Here is a 16,752-nt window from a genome sequence, read left to right as displayed (position 1 = left end):
TATGTACTACAGTCATGTAAAAATCATGAAATTATTTTCAACTAACTATAGATTTTATTCTATACCTTATATGGTATACACAATCAATACACTGGAATAATTTAAGTATTATTTGTTTGATATATTCTCTCTATATTCGGTAACACATAACATTAATTACCTCTCAATAATCTAAGGACTATCTGTTATCTACATTTCACAGATTATAACAACGGCTACAGAACAACACGTGTATAATTTCATGCTACTTTCTGCCCAGAATACATCCCAACACTCTCCTCCCGCTACATTAATAAATATCCAAAACCACTGGATTCAAGCATTAAAATAAACAATCAGTATTATTTTTCCACAACACACTTTTTAAAGTTCTAACTCCACTATCTTTTTGTACCGCTATCTTCCAATACTAAATTAAATTACAAAGTCAGTGATCAGTCTGGATAGTGAATCTCATTTGTCTTCCTTCTTCGGTACTTTCCACCAGGTCTTCCACTCATCAATCTGTGCTTGTAAGTCCTCTTGTTTTTAATAATCATAAATAAAATTCGATCTCGATCAAGATACCGTTTCTGATTCCCAGATCTATGGACTTGTTTTCTATTATACTTTTTCCTTTCCTCCTCGTATTTCAATAGCTGATTTTATGGCTTATGTGGTGTTGTTCTTTTGTTCCTGTTGTTGGCCTTACGCTGGAAAGTAGTTTCAAAATATCTTCGTTTGATGCTGTATTATTTTGAAGTGCCAATGCTTCCTCATGCCAGGGTTTGTTCTGAAGTTCCAATTCCTCTTGCCTAATTCTCTGACTGTTCCATAATTATATGTGTATTGCCTGTTATTCCCGTGAACATATTCACTGCACATGTCACCCAACGATGTACTAGAATCTGGATTTCCCACTGATATGGAATCTAGTAGAAAGTTAGTTAAGTATTCAACTCGTGAATCTTCCTTTGGTTAATGATTGTACTTTTTTGGTGTCTGTACTAATGCTTGTGCTTGATGCTCTGAGTCGGAGGACACAAACGAATCATATTTGCACGGTAGGACAAAATTATGTTTTTGGCCACAGCGCAGAGAAACCTTCCTCCATGTCAGACATGATCCACTTCTATGCTGCAACTAACAAAATCGACAACTATTATTTGACTTAAGTAGAGACTTAATTGAATACGATGTGGAATTATTTCACTGTGATAAAGTATCCTTATTTTGATGACACTTTGGATATTGGATGGAATTTACTTCGCTGTTTCTGGACTACTTCTATAACCAAACTTGTTGTTCAGTACTTTCCATAGATAGAGCTATCTCTGTTGCTTTAATAAACGTAAGATCTCTTGAATGAATACCTTTTATCTAATTGCTCCATCCACTAACTCAAACACAAATTAGTCCTGAAATATGCGTCCAAGCAGTAGATATACTCACAAAAGAACGACCGTTGTTTCAAATCCAGTACAAAAGCTGTAATGAATTGGTTGGCCTTTTGTCGCATGGTCTGAAAATAACGCTCAGAAATTATATTCACTTTTGCTGAATAGTATTAATAGTATTGTTTGATCACTTTCTTGATTTCATCATATAATTTCGCTGGCCAGCAGATGTTGCATAGTTGATCGTAAGCTTGAGTTCTCATTACTGTAAATAACATTGAAACTTTTCGTTCCTCTGGAATTTGTATGGAAATGCACATATGTTCAAACCTATCCAAATATGATTGCAAACGGTGTGTTCCTACATTGAAAATTGGGAAGTTTGGAATGCTGAACATCTTTAAAATGGAGGGATTATTAAATGAACGATTGCGCCAGTATCGTCTTCTTAAAATAAGAACTCTTCTGAGTATCTATGTTTGTAGTATAATCGTGTCAAAATCATTAACACTATCTTCCACTGATGATAATAGTCTATACCTTGTTTGGTATATACAATCAACAGAGACAATTTAAGTACTATCTGCTTGATATATTCTCTCTATGTAAGGTAACTATTAAATAACCAATAATCTTAATACGGACATAACATTAATTACCTCTTAATAATCAAGTGACTATCCTTTATCTAAACATTTCCCAGATTATACTTGTAACAACGATCACAGAACGGCATGTGTATAATTTTATGCTACTTTCTGCGCAGACTACATACCAACAGTAACACAGAGGGTGTGTTCTTCGCTTGACCGTTGTTAGTAGCATATCTTGAGACGGGAAACAGTGGTGATGCAAAATATGAGACCTCTTAGAGTTTCAAAGACCAAATTGTGGTGTGTAGTTATTTGCAGTAAGTGTATTTAAGGTGGCCAGTGTGTTAAGTGTGTTGCAAGAAAGCTTGACCAAAGTGGTGACGACCTACACAACTCATGTCTAAACAACATCGATGACCAATAAAAGTGGATGGAAGACAGAAACCTCAGCAACAGTGATCACCGACTATTGAGAGGACAGTAGAGCGAATGCGGCAACGATGACTACGGAAGTCAAATAACACCTGGAACAACCTATTGCGACAACCATAGTGTAACGTGAATGGATATTCTCGATTGGGTTGCAATTTCTTAACAACTGATCACCGCCGAAAAGCCTCATCTCACGCTTTAACGAAGGAGAAAATGCTCCTTAAAACACATCAGATGACTAGAAAGTGTAATATGGTTCGAATGGTCGAATGTCACTTTATTTTCAACAGACTGTGGTGAACGCCCAAAGAAACTCATACTCTGAACCGTCTTCTCCCTACCACGAAATACGGCGGCAGTCCTGTGATGTTGTGGCCCATAATCTCATGGTATTCCATAGGTTCTGTGATCAGGTTCACAAACACATTTTTGCCACTAATTATTTCGAATAACAACGTGCATACCTAATCATTTAGATAGCAACGTGCATACTTTGGCATATGTGCTGTTTCCGGTCAATGGCGCAGTTATCTAAAATGACAATGCGCCAATTCGCACTGCTGGAGCAGTTGCAGAGTGTTCTCATGAACATCGAGATAAACTACAACACTTCTCAAGGCCCATCTAATCCCTGACGTAAACATTACTGAACAACTATCGTCAGACTAGTCATTATCAGACTATCGTCAATATCACCATCCATAGATCTAAGCAGGTCACTGCATGAGGAATAGTACAAAAGTTCCTCTGGAAGCCATTCATGATTTACAAGCCTCCACTCCACAGCGAATCAGAGTTGTAATGCAACTAACTGTTGTCTCATGGCGTTATTAATCAGGTAAGCTGCATTTACTTTGAGTGTTTCCATTACTTTGTAACAGCATATATATTTATATACGAGGAGCATGCCGAAACTTTTAAAATATATTTGAGAAAAATGGTTGCGCGTGAGAGCAATGTAACAGAAACACTTTTTATACGAACATGTCACTGCTCGCACGTTAAACCGTACTTAAAATCAAAATAACGTCGCTTGAGCTCCATTGTTGTCAACTCACAGGCTCAAACTAAGCTACACTTCCAGCCCTCTAATTTTCAAACAAACAAACCTGCAGTCTTGCAGTTATACCTTCCAACACTAGATGACATACGCTTTTAAACGTGACACGCTTCAATACGGCGACCCTATTTGAATTTTAGTATCTGACATCTTTCGACATGCCCTTCGTACATGTATATACACTAATATTTGTAAATAACAGATTTGTGGAAATTATTATTATTTTTTCCTCAAATACAAATATCTACCACAACTTACATATATCTGTTTATAGAACGTAATGAACAACCTATAGAATATAATGAAATTTACTTACCTTACACATATTTCTATGGTAATGAAAACTTCTCAACTGGTCTATATATTTCGGACATAGTCAATTGTACTTCCTCAGTACGAAAAAACTGTCTTATTTCATCCTATGCAAAAAGTTGATCCCACACTATGATGCATGAAACTAGAATTATATCTATTATACCACAGTACATGACCAACTTATTGTATAGTATGATGTAAGACTGTTTCTTTCTTTTTTTTTCTAATGAGGAAGGACAATCGAGTATTTTGTTGAGTATTTATAGCAGTTTTGGTTACTGTAGGAATATGCCGAAGCTTAGTTAATTAGAATATAATATTACATATACAGGGGTTGGCCAAAAAAATCTAAAACGTTTGCGAAAGTGTGATGTAGGGCCTCCTTTTGCGTCCAAAACAGCTTGGATCCGACGTGAAATGGACGTATACAGCTTCTGAATTGTGGTGCGTGGAATGTTGTACCATTGCTGCTCCAAACCATGCTCCAGTTCCTTAAGGAATGCTGGTGGAGGGTGATGAGACCGAACACGCCTTTCTAACTCAGACCACAATGGCTCAATTATGTTCAGATCTGGTGATTGTGGGACCCAGGGGAGGTGTGACAGCTCCTGGTCATGCTCCTCAAACCATGATTTCACCGTTTTTGCAGCGTGACAGGGTGCCAAATCATCTTGGTAGATGCCATCACCATCAGGGAACAATATTTGGGCCATTTGTAGAACCTGGTCCCCCAAGCTGGCATCATAAGCCTTAGCATTCATCATTCCATGCAGGGCTATGATGGGACCTGTAGAAAACCACGATATCACTGCCCATACTGTAACAGAACTACCCCCATACTTTACAGTTGGGAGCAGACAGTCTGTATCATAGGCCTGCGACGGTGTTCTCCATACGTAAACACGACCGGTTGTTGGAAACAAGGTGAAGGTCGATTCATCGGACCACATTACGTGTTTCCACTGCTCATGAGTCCACGCCTTGCGGTCCTTGCACCACTGGATACGCCTCTTCGCATTTACTGCTATGACCAGGGGTTTGGCGATAGCGGCCCTGCCATGAATTTCATTTTATGAAGTTCCCGTCGCACTGTTTTCAATGAAACCGGGTTCTGTAGGCCGGTATTGAGTTTAGACGTAATTTACATTGCAGTGGTCTTATTTTTAGCTGCTACAATCCGTTTTAATGCCCTCCGGTCCCTATCTGACAAGGTTGTCTTTCGACCACTGTTGCGCTTTGCAGACGTCGTTTGCCCATGAATTGTGTATGGCATCGTGACATTGGACACAGTGCCTTTCGATACCCCCAAGTTCGCCACTGTTACCACTGAAGCTCCAACCAGACTGGCAGCAACGATCATGCCTCTTTGGAAGTCTGTCAGGTCGCCAATTTTACCTCTTTCACACCACGACACTCACAGGTGAACGGGTTACGGACGACGGAAGAGGAAGATCCACATGGCACATTGAAAACAAAAAAAACGATCGGCAACCGCAACACGCGTTGTACAGTGGAGGGCCAAACTTACGTGTCCTGTATGAAGTGTTTTTAGATTTTTTTTTTTTTTTTTGTCTACTCCCTGTATCTACTTCACAGAAATTAGTGTTAACCAAGTGGTGTGTAATAGTTTTAACCTAATGAGAAGCACTGATCTATCCCATAAGAACGCCAAGTACACTGACAAAGCTTTTGAAATTCTTGGTACATTAGAGACCTCTAGAATAATTTTACTACTGTTTGGCACATTCATAAACGTTGCCTCTGTCTATGTTAGTTTCAACTATCTTTATAAAAAAGAACTGGAAATGCATGTGGTGTATTAAGCGTTATTATCTTCAAATGACTGTACTGTAACACCAATATAATTAACAGTTATCTATTTCTTACCTTAATGGATATACTTGTAAAGAAACTGATTTCTTCTCTCCTTTTTCATGGCAAATGTGTCTATTACAGCCTCGTTGAAATCATATATCTCACTCACAAAATCCTTCCCAATCGAGAGCATTGCTAGAGCAGCTAATCTTTCATCCGTCGCACAACTCCGAAGAAAGATCTTAATCCTCTTTAACGTAGAGAAACATCTGTCTATTTCCGTAGATGGCATAGGAATTGTCACAATCACCTTCAGTAATTTGACACACTCAGCAAATGTGTCCTGTAGATTATTTTCTAACAAGAACTGCAGGAGTGTAACTGAACCAGATGCTCTTCTAAAATCATGCCACTTATAGAGAACTTGCAATTCTGGGCGGAGTTTGCTTCTGTCTAAGAAAGGAAATGCTTCACAAGCTTTATCAAGCAAGTAGCATGGAAAGTCTTTTTCGTACATGTTAAAGTTTTCGGGAATAAACAGGTCAGCTGCTAGGAGATGATTATTAAATTCGAAACGTTGTTTTACCTCAGATATAATAATGTTACATATTTCCTTTGCTGCTATATTGGTTGAGATATCTGATTCCAGATACTGCTTTTTCTTCCGTCCTGGGACTGAATCACATTCATGGAATATCTTATCGATGTGAAGGTCTCGCACTTTTTCAATGGCAGTTTCGAAATCTGAAACTGCTTTCATAATTTTCCACAGATTGCTTGGTATCTTTGAAATCTGGTTATATAAAGTGTCGACGTGTATCATTATACAATTGAACACTGCTAACCACAACTGAAAGCTATGTTCTTCTAATTTCAAGCGAACACTCCTAGCTTGAGAAATGACCATCTGATTACGAAAGGTTTCTTCTATTTCTCTAAAGCATTCAGTTAAAGAATTTTTATTCTCGAACACAAACTGGATTGTCTGAGCATTGAAACCCCATACTTGATTAGAAAAACGTCCTAATTTTTTGTTCACGATATCGATTAACTTAGCTGTGCGCAGTGAAGAGTTGCAAAACACTGATGAAATATCATCTAAATCTGAAAGAAAAATGCGAATTTCACTGTTTTGGCTACACACTTGCGATAAAACTTCAGTCAGTTCATGGGCGTAGCAATGAATATAACGTGCATTCTTATAACTCTCACTTATTAACTTTTGAACACTTCCGTAACGATTATTGATGATATTTGCTCCATCATAGCTCTGTGATATTAATTTATCAGGAATTATAGTCACTTTATCCAAAATGTCTTTAATACATTGAGCTGTAGATTTGGAATCGTGGGCAGAAGGAACAACAAAACCCCAGAACCTCTCTACCAATTTACCATTTGGCAATACATAACGGAAAACAATAGCCAGTTGAGGAACAGATGACATATCGACTGTTTCACTAGTAATAACCGAGACATAATCTGCTTTCGAAATATCTTTTATAATTCGTTCATGACAAACGTGAAGCATACATGAAAGTAAGTCATTTACGATCTCTTTTGATGAGTTCTGGAAGACTGTAGTTGTTGACAGATGCTCTTTTAAAGCAGCATCTAGTTGTGAACTGAAATCGACAAGGCCGTGAAATATTCCGTCATTGACTGACTCTCTAGCATTGTCATGAGCTACAAACGCTATTTCGAAAGCCCCACAAAATCTCATGCAATCAATAATTTTAGAGAGAATATATCGATGTTTCCTTACTTCGTCGTTTTGTCGTTGAATGCTTACTCCATTGTAAGAGCTGTCTTGCTCCTTTCTAATATTAAACTTCTCCAGAAGATTGAAGTCCAACTGAGCCTCGATGTGGCTCTTTGACGATTTATGTATTTTAGCTTTCTCAGACAAATGAATTAAATCATCCACTCCTGTTTTAGTGAACGGAGATTCTGAGGACCCGTAATCAAACAATAAGCATGGAAAACAATATAACTTATTAGACACTTCACAACCACAAATCCACTCGTATTTTTCATAAATAGTCATGTTAAACTTCCTTGATATCAACCTTTTTGTGAGTTTGAACTTTATATGTATGTTCAAAAATGGTGTTGGTCTTCCTAGTACTTTTATTTCGAACTTCTCCTCTGGTGGTAATGAAGATGCATTGCAAGCTATCATACTCTGCACACTGTTTTTCCTCTGGTCTGCAGTCGTGTGTTTCTCCATGCCTATTAGAACATTAAATTACACTTATGTACAGTACGATATTTACTTGACAATAGTACAAGTACAGATACGCATTAACCTACACAACCATACTAACAACCACGAAAACATTACCTTACAATGGAGTAAGTGGAAACAAGTTTACAATCATTTGGTGGAAGGTGTTATAAGAAATTGGTCAAATGTGTTGTTTTAAAAGTATGGCTCAATGTAAAAATTTGTGAAACTATTATGACTTGATCCAACAATGTTGTAGAATTAATTAGTTGTAATTATAATTGAGACAAAAGTTTCGAAGAACAAGACAGAACCCATTCAAGACTGTTTCAATTGACTTACTCATAGTACAGGAACTTAAAACGAATTTACAACTTCTTAAATAAAGTAATCTGTTTTCAGACTACACACTAATAATTTCAAATAAGCGGTCTTGCTTATTGTATGGATTTCTATTTGATCTGAAACAACTTATAACCTTTCACATCAAAAATTTCATTCAGAGGAAATTTATAAAATTTGTCCTTTTAAGGTTGATTGATTGAACCGTCTATTTGGCCTTGAACAAACAGGTTGTAATAATTATTTTTGTTCTCGTCATAATTATAATATTATTAAGCTGCAAGTTTTACAAAACGGATTGGTATAAAACACTTAAACATTTGTAATAATATAAATATTATGTACGCCATTGTTTGCACAATATGTGTAACGTTTAGGTAGAGACGAACAAGAACCCTAGAATGTTAGTTATCAGAGCATTTTTTCATACACGTAAATAAATAAGAATAAATACTATAAATTGTTATCGTCAACGAATGACACATTTTAGAGCCATAAAAAAATTCTTGGAAACAACGAATGGAAATTTACCGTCAAATATATCATTTTGTTTAGCTCGATGTGATCAATTGACTGTTAACTTTCATAGTTGGAGAATACTATAATTGCATAAAAATTAAAAGTTTAAGAGCGAAAAATAATTTTGGGCTATATCTCAATAGTCATACTGTATATTGTATTAAGGGACATTTCAGTATGAAGTTCATGTTAGTAAGTGTGACGGTTATTGTACAACATCAATTTTTAGGTTTACAACTCATTTATCTCGATTTTCTGAAAACTTCGCATGAGAATTTACACTCAACCAGCTGTATGGAATCGAAACGTTGGTACACGTTTAGTCTTTGGATATTCTTCCCTAATAAAATCGTAGAACTTTCAAACGAACAAATCAATCTGAGTTTCGCTTTCTTTGACATACAGAAAAACGTAAGACTCTGAAATTTACCGAAAAAGAATATTCAAATTGGTCAATTAACTAGTAAGTTATTGAGAAAGAATATCTAGTGGTGGCACGCCTTTTGCGTGGAAGACCTGGGTTCGATTACCGGCAGGAGCTCATGTGGTTCGGATTTCACGTTAAGATATAGGGTCACGTCTCATGCAGCCTCGCTACTGAAAGGGACGCTAAGCTAAAAATCAAATCAAATGTAGTGGTGATAAGGGAACACGGTGGCTCAGTAATAGAGCGCTTACCTCTGGTGCGTGGCACCCCTGGTTTGATCCCCTGCAAAGTAAGTTTGTGGTAGACAACATCGTGTCCGCGGGTTTTCTCTGGGTACTCCCGTCTCGCCCACTTTCTCATTCCACCAATTCTTCCATTATCATTCACTTGCTTTAATTATCGTCTCCCTTAGCCTAATGGGCATAATCGTGGGACGTTAAACTGAAATATTTAATTTGATTTATCTAGTGCTGGAAAAGCATTTTCGCTCATCCTCTATGATAATTACATTAATAGTGAAAATAAAACGCGAAATATTTCACTGAATATTCGTACAAATAATTCACCTTAGAATACAAAATTTTCTCAATCACATTGTATATTTTCTCATTTAATATAATTCTTTAAAATATTTATAAAATCAGCTGCACGCCAACATGGTCTCTGGTATATTACTTTCGCGGAGAAGGATGTGACGAATTCTCAGTAGTAACAATACAATTAAATACCGGCATCAAGTCTACGAAACATGAGTATCATGAAACACGATGTTCTACAATTAGAATTGTAAGAAAAATCTGCTACTTTATCTTGAAGATAAATAACTTTTTTTTTACACTGAAACCAGTCACTGGAACTAGGAAGGTCGTTTATACTTAGGGGATTTAGAATTTAAGTTTCTGGGCTTTCGGCATCTAAAGCCATTTAGCCCTTCACGATTTGAGGAATGACCTCCCTCGGCGAGCACACAATCCGGGGAAAGGGAAGGAAGAAAGGATTGGGGAAGGAAGGAAGCGGTCTGGGACCTATAAGTTAAGTACCACCCCGGCATTTGCCTGGTGTGAATGAGGAAAACCCAGGAAAACCTCATTCAGGATGGCTGGCCTGAAAAAGCCTGTTACACTTTTTCGACCGAGTGACCCCACCGGGAATCGAACACGGGACCGCTCGCATCGAAGGCGAGTGCGTTAGCAATCATCTAGACTTATTACGTATTTAGTGTCACGTAACATAACTGAAATTAAAGTAAAATTATAGTAAATAATATCTGCTGCAATGTTGTCTTTGTTGCTTTGCTCAGAAAGCTATTTATTACTATTATTATTTTCAAGAAAGCATGTAATAAAGCAATCCCTTAGTTATAGCAATCTGAAATAAAATGTGGAGGATCAAATTTGGAAAGGTAGCCGGGAACCACACGCATCAGCGGTAAGCGCTCCACCACTGAGACGCCGTGCACCCCAGGTATACGAAAGGTAACTATTGCAAAACGTTTCCCAAGAAATTCATAAACTGTCATGATTGATGAGTTTTATCTACGACTTCAGTATCTAATAATAATGCTGCATTTCTTATTGAATTTTGTTTACTTTTAGTACAGTCATTATGTGCATTAACGGATTTTTACAAAGGTATGATACGTACTTGTGAATTGCACAACCGTTCATACAGTATATATTTTGTAGTACATACCCATATAATCACATCCCCCAGCGACACTTTCTTTTCTTTACAGAGGAGGATATCAATCTTATTTTCTCACTAATTCGAACAATGTGTGGAGATCAATATTTCGATATTTGTATTTCAAATTTTCGTACAGTATTTATATTTATAAATGTAGTATATACTATATACAACCACCAAATGAGCTAGCAGTAATTTAAATTTGTATTATTCCTCTATAAGGTAACCTTACATTTACGGACAAATTATCATATCCCATCAATGTCCGTTATCCAGAAGTTTTAGAATCTCAAATTAATTTAATAAAAGAAGCCATTTTAGATAATAATTCAAATGTTAGCAGACAATATGATTCGTTTTGATGTGTTTAACAATTATTACTCAATCTATTTGAATGAAAGTTATATTTTGAATTTTCATACTACCAGGGATGAAAAACGAACTGGTTCTTGTGAAAACGCTCCGGACAGGTTCCTATTTTTAGCATGGATTCTTGGTGCCTGAACCAGTTCTCTTTTCCATCCCTGCATACTACTGTTAATCTCATGAAGTAACTCATCTATAACTGTACAAACGCTGTGAATAACGGAAACTGTCCTTAGTGGAAACCTGTGTTCACGGAAATATCTTTAAGATCCAATGACTTTTTTCTATATAATTCCACACAACTGCTCTTGTATTAAGCAGAACCTGTTCAATGTGAAAATAAGAACCATTCTGACTCTGAATAACGGAAAACGTTTTATTTGTTTACAATTCAGATTCGTGTTTCGATTCAACACACAAAGTTAATAAAGTATTATCTACGTTTTCTGTATTGTTTGCAAGCGAAAGTTATTTACTTCCCAAGACAAGCAAAGTTTACTGTTTCTAGAGATGTAGGAATCAAAAAGGAGGTTTAGGACGTGGATACTCATTCACAACAAAGCCCGTTAAAGAGTAAAAGCAGCGCACTCGAAGTATCAGTTTGAAGTTAACAAAATCAGTTTCAAAATACCTACGACTGAAAATATTAGTCTTTTTGGAATAATACTTATGATAATAATAGACAACAAATTTTAATGTCAGCAACAAAAGAAGCATGTTTGACGTCTTACTAAAGATTAATCTAAAGAATACTACATACTGTATTTCCGTATGATAATTGTACGCAAATGGCATACCGTATATTACTCAAAGTAAAACTAAACTGCCCCTGTAGTGTTCAATGTTATATAGCTGAATAATTTACACAATTATTTACTGTTGCCTTCTAGCGAGTTCTTAAAATGCAGAGGCTAAGGAATTTTGGATACTGCAAATTTATTTTCTGAAATAATTCAACATCGAAACGAAATCCTTGCATTTGTCGAACTATTTTACTTGCGCATCTTCAAAAACACATAACATTTCAAGAAAAAAAGTATCATCAACTACGAGAAGGATTTCATATATTAAGGAAGACGCCATATATACTTACTTATTTAGCATATATAGTAACTGAAATTGCCACGACCTGTATAAGAAAACAGTAGAAAATTGTCTACATTATCCAAATATAACATAGCAGGGTTATCTTAATTTATTTTAATTTATTCATTTGTGTGCTTCGCGTATATCTGTCAGATAAATATTTAGATAGTAGAAAACAAAGCAATAAGGTGTCAAAATTATTCAGCTGTAACACTAAATATTACAAAGTTTACTTTATTTTGAATGACATTTACACTTGCTCATATAGTTTCCATCTAAAAGTAGGAAGATGAATAAATAGAACATTTGTACATTTTCAAGTATACTGACATCACATTTTTTTTTTTTTTATACAGAAATTTATTTTGACTTTTTAAAAAATCATCATTATTCACGGTACTGCACCTCAAATGTCTTTAGAAAACTGATGTAAATTTCTGTAAGTTACAATGTATGGACTACCTGCTTTATATAAAAAGTGGGAAAGTCACAATATTTAATAAAAGTTACCAGAATAAATAAATTTAAAAAAAAAAAAAAAAGACTTATGATAGTCCGCCAGAATGTGAAGTCATAGTTCGACTGGACCATTCTTCTTTGCTTTAGAGATTGCTAGTATATGTGGTTGTGAGAGTTTAGTTTCATCTCATTAGAAAACACCTCCATCTGCGTCAAAACTATTTGAACAGACCAATCTCCTGAAATTCAGAATCTTGCCCACAATTTGCAGCTCTACTTCATGATCAAATAGTTACAAGAAATCACAATTTTAATTCTATGAACGTTTGTAATTTTCAACGGATATTTCCTGATTAGTAACAACCTGCAAAACACTAATACTGAAAATATATTTCCCAACTTCACAATGAATTCTAGTTGTGTTTCCTGATAAGTAACAAACTGTAAAGAATTACTATGGAAAATGTATTTCCCATCTTGACAATGAATTCTCGCTTTATCTTCTTAGCTAGGGACTAGAGCACACACTGGGATGAGTGTTGGAGAGTTAAAAATTAAATTAATAAAGTTATACCAAGGCCCAGTTGTAAATGCATTTTTATTTAATACAGTGATGAATGTAGCAGCAGAAGGGAAAAATACACTTTATTTATTTATTTATTAACTTATTTATTTTAACGTCCCAAGATTATTGCTTATAAAGGAGACAGATAATCAATGAAAATGAATGACTGTGAATTTTTATTTTCTGTGTTTACCATCGGGAATCCAACCCAGGACCACGTGCACCAAAAGCACACGTTTTAGCCACTAGACCAGCGGGAAGAGCACCAGCAGAAGGAGTAACGGAAGAAGTGTTGTGGTACATACTTTATCCAGAAGATATTGAACTGAGAACCAAGTTACGAATAAGAACCGAAGGAAGTTGGAACATAATAATAATAACTAATAACAGAGAAAAGATGAAAATTTTACGCGAACAATGTATTATTATTATTATTATTATTATTATTATTATTATTATTATTATTATTATTATTATTATTATTATTATTATTATTGTATTAGTGACCCATGTTTTATTTGGAGTCCAATAAAATATGTTTGAAATATTTAAAAGGCTTTGTAATACGATTAACTGAGTTTTATAAACGAAACAGGAATAAAATAGAATAGTTTTATATACACTAGAGAGAAGAAGTTTGTTATCACAAGAATGACTCATTCTTCGTAAGTAAATAAGCCTGCCACGTTACGTGATGCGTGGAGCGGCGCTGGCACGTGGGTTTAGGTGGTGTCAGTTGGATGAGCCATGAAGTTGGAAAGAAGGGATTTTCGAGTAATGATTCTCAATTGCTATAGAACTGGTTTAAATGAATCGCAGTCACTTGGACGGTTGTCCTTTTCCTTTAGAGATACTGCATCTTTACGTGCACAGTGTTGCGATGGTTTGTTGAGATTAGCGATGCTGACCCTAGCAGTGCCCGATGACAACACTGAAGCTGTGGAGAATATGATTATGGATGATTCACGCTTAACATATACTGACATTGAATGTACCTCTGGCATTAGTTCACCGAGTGCTTCAAGAAACCTTGCACAAATACCTTCGTGTGGAGAGGAGGCTTCTCCTTTGGTACCGAACAATTTGAAAGAAATACACAAGCAGGCAGGACTAGAATGGCGAAGGCATGTTCAAGAAAATCTCAAAATGGAGACTCTAGGAGAGTTTCGGATATTGTGAGCAGTAGTGACACAGTTTTATTAGATTGATTCTGAGCGCGAGTCATCTGTTTGGATTTTCCCCAAACAGCAAAGTGGAGAAGCGAAGAAACGTGGGAAGAAAATGGTGGCAACATTCTTGTGACTAAGTGAACACGTGGCTACGATTCTCTTAGAAAATAAGAAAACAGTTACTGCAAGATTGTATCCAAGTGTCTTATCTTCTAGAAATGTTCTGCAAATTCCATAAACGATGCCCTAGGATCAGTTTGAGGGGGATCCTGTTTCACCAAGGCAACTCTTCGATAGACGATTCATTCTTCCAATCTAACAGTTCGACCTGGCACAGTGTGACATTTTCTGTTCCTCCTGGTGATGTTTCAACGCCTACGAAGAATGAAATGTAATATTGGATAAGGAGTGACACCGGTGTTTCTAGGATTGTTTAAAAGAATGAAACTTTATTTGGAATGCCAGGAGAATTCCTTGAGAAAATGTAACAGCTCGAAAATAGTTGTGTCTTCTCACAGCTGCATGTATCAAAACTTTTTAGTGACCCTCGTAATGGTCTAGATGAAAAGGGATTAGATACTGGGTAATACGGAAGAACACGATATATCTGACCTGATTCTAGATAAAAGCACATTAAGAGAATAGATCACTTTATAGAGTTTATGGTCGATTACACGAAGAAGGAAATATGGACTGGGAAATGAGTAATGAAGAACAAACAATAACCTAGACAAAAAACAAACAAAAAAAAAAGTTCCACCGCTTCCCGTAATTTTATACTATATTTTCCTTTTTCCCTTTCGTTTATTGACTGTCTAAACATAATAATACGTATTAAAACATCTTCTGAAAAGATTTCTAAGAAATTAAAAGAGAGTACATACACAGGCGAATGTTCAGTTTATTAGTACTTTCGGTGCCCAACATACGAAACTAGCTGCGACTACATTTAATTCAAAATTAACTTCTAGAATGCACACTATGGATGCAGCTAAAAGAAAAAAAGAACGGTTGGGATCAGAAGCTAGGACCATCTACGTGGGAGTACTTTACATTAACCATTTATCTAACACATAATGACGCAAACGTGCTATTTTTTAAGGTTGTAGGTTCGCATCCAAGTGACGCTATTATGCGCATTTTCAATGCTTTTTATTATTATTATTATTATTTTATTTACCTTTTCTTTCCAAAAGTCTAACATGCTCACGACGATTTGTTTCATTTTTCCTTAGAGCTTCGCAAAAGGTGATTTATGTCTGAGTATTTGGCACTACTTTACTAGACGGTTCTATCAAATATAAATTAATTAACACAGTACTAACAAAGTTTTACTCCCTTAAAACGTGTTCCTGAACAAGGGGAAGTTCATTATGCACCCTGTAACTAAGCTACAAGAGGTCTACGTTCAATGTCTACGGCGCACTCACCGAGTCAATTTTTGGAATATTCCATTTTATTAGTTTTATTAGTTTTACAACGTATCTAAAGGAAAAGTATATGAATGACTGCGTAGAATTCTCCGTGGCTGAATGGATCAAGTCATGGTTCGATAGTTAAGAGGTTCGTGAATCGAAACCCGTCTCAGAAGCTGACGATTTTTCAAATTCTTAATTCTCTGCTGGATCTTAAGATCTTTCTCTCTTTTGCAATCATCTGATGCTCTAAAAAAGAGTTCTCCACCTTAATTCGACAAATGCCTGATGTGATCCTTGCAGTTCGTAAACTTTCCTTCTTTTGTTTCACAAAATTACAAATTTCGTCATAATCTGGATGCTGTCCGATCATTGTTTCTCTAATTCTAAACTTGCATATGTAAATCATCACTCTGTCTCCATATTCCACTACGAATGCACATGGCTTGGGATCAAACCTTCGATTCTTGAAACCAAATGTACGTGCTCTAGCAATGTGCTATTGTAACTCTACAGGTTTGTTGCTAAAAACAGCGTTATTGTAGATTTTGTTCGGGGAGGGGGGGAACTTCTCCGCCAACATAAGCGTTTCACTTTTTATATCAATGTTTTGCTATAAATTTGATCAAACAATATGTGTTACCAAACTCAAGGAAGGGGGCAATTACACCTTCCTGTCCTGCCCAAATGACGCCTCTGGAACATTTGCTTGCAATTACTGGGAAACAAAATTAAATTTATCATTGAACACCATTCATTTCTTTCAATAGTTTTTAGAGCTCTGCGCCCGCATTACAGACTTTGAGAAGCACAAAAGCTACTGCCTTGATTGACAATTTCCATAGATTTCATAAGGAGCATCTTCCTAGCTTGATGTGATATGCAGTCTCTGAAGAACGG

At 36.1% G+C, this 16,752-nt stretch overlaps 1 protein-coding gene across 9 annotated transcripts in view; it reads right to left on the bottom strand.

The window, feature by feature from the left end:
* Positions 1 to 16,752, bottom strand: part of LOC145690672 (zinc finger MYM-type protein 1-like) — an 80,515-nt gene that overhangs the window by 21,040 nt on the left and 42,723 nt on the right. Inside the window, exon 1 of one of the 9 annotated variants that reach the window (XM_081765806.1) lies at positions 5,664 to 5,801. The exons of the other annotated variants lie outside the window; for them this stretch is intronic. The gene's annotated coding sequence lies outside the window, so the exon portion shown is untranslated. Of the gene's footprint in view, positions 1 to 5,663; positions 5,802 to 16,752 lie in introns of those variants that run through there. 9 annotated transcript variants of the gene reach the window in all.

The sequence above is a fragment of the Thermobia domestica genome, chromosome 7, assembly GCF_964235325.1.
Source record: "Thermobia domestica chromosome 7, izTheDome1.hap1.1, whole genome shotgun sequence".
NCBI lineage: Eukaryota > Metazoa > Arthropoda > Insecta > Zygentoma > Lepismatidae > Thermobia > Thermobia domestica.
The sequence above is the reverse complement of the archived record's forward strand: the minus strand, read 5'-3'. Positions and strand labels throughout refer to the sequence as shown.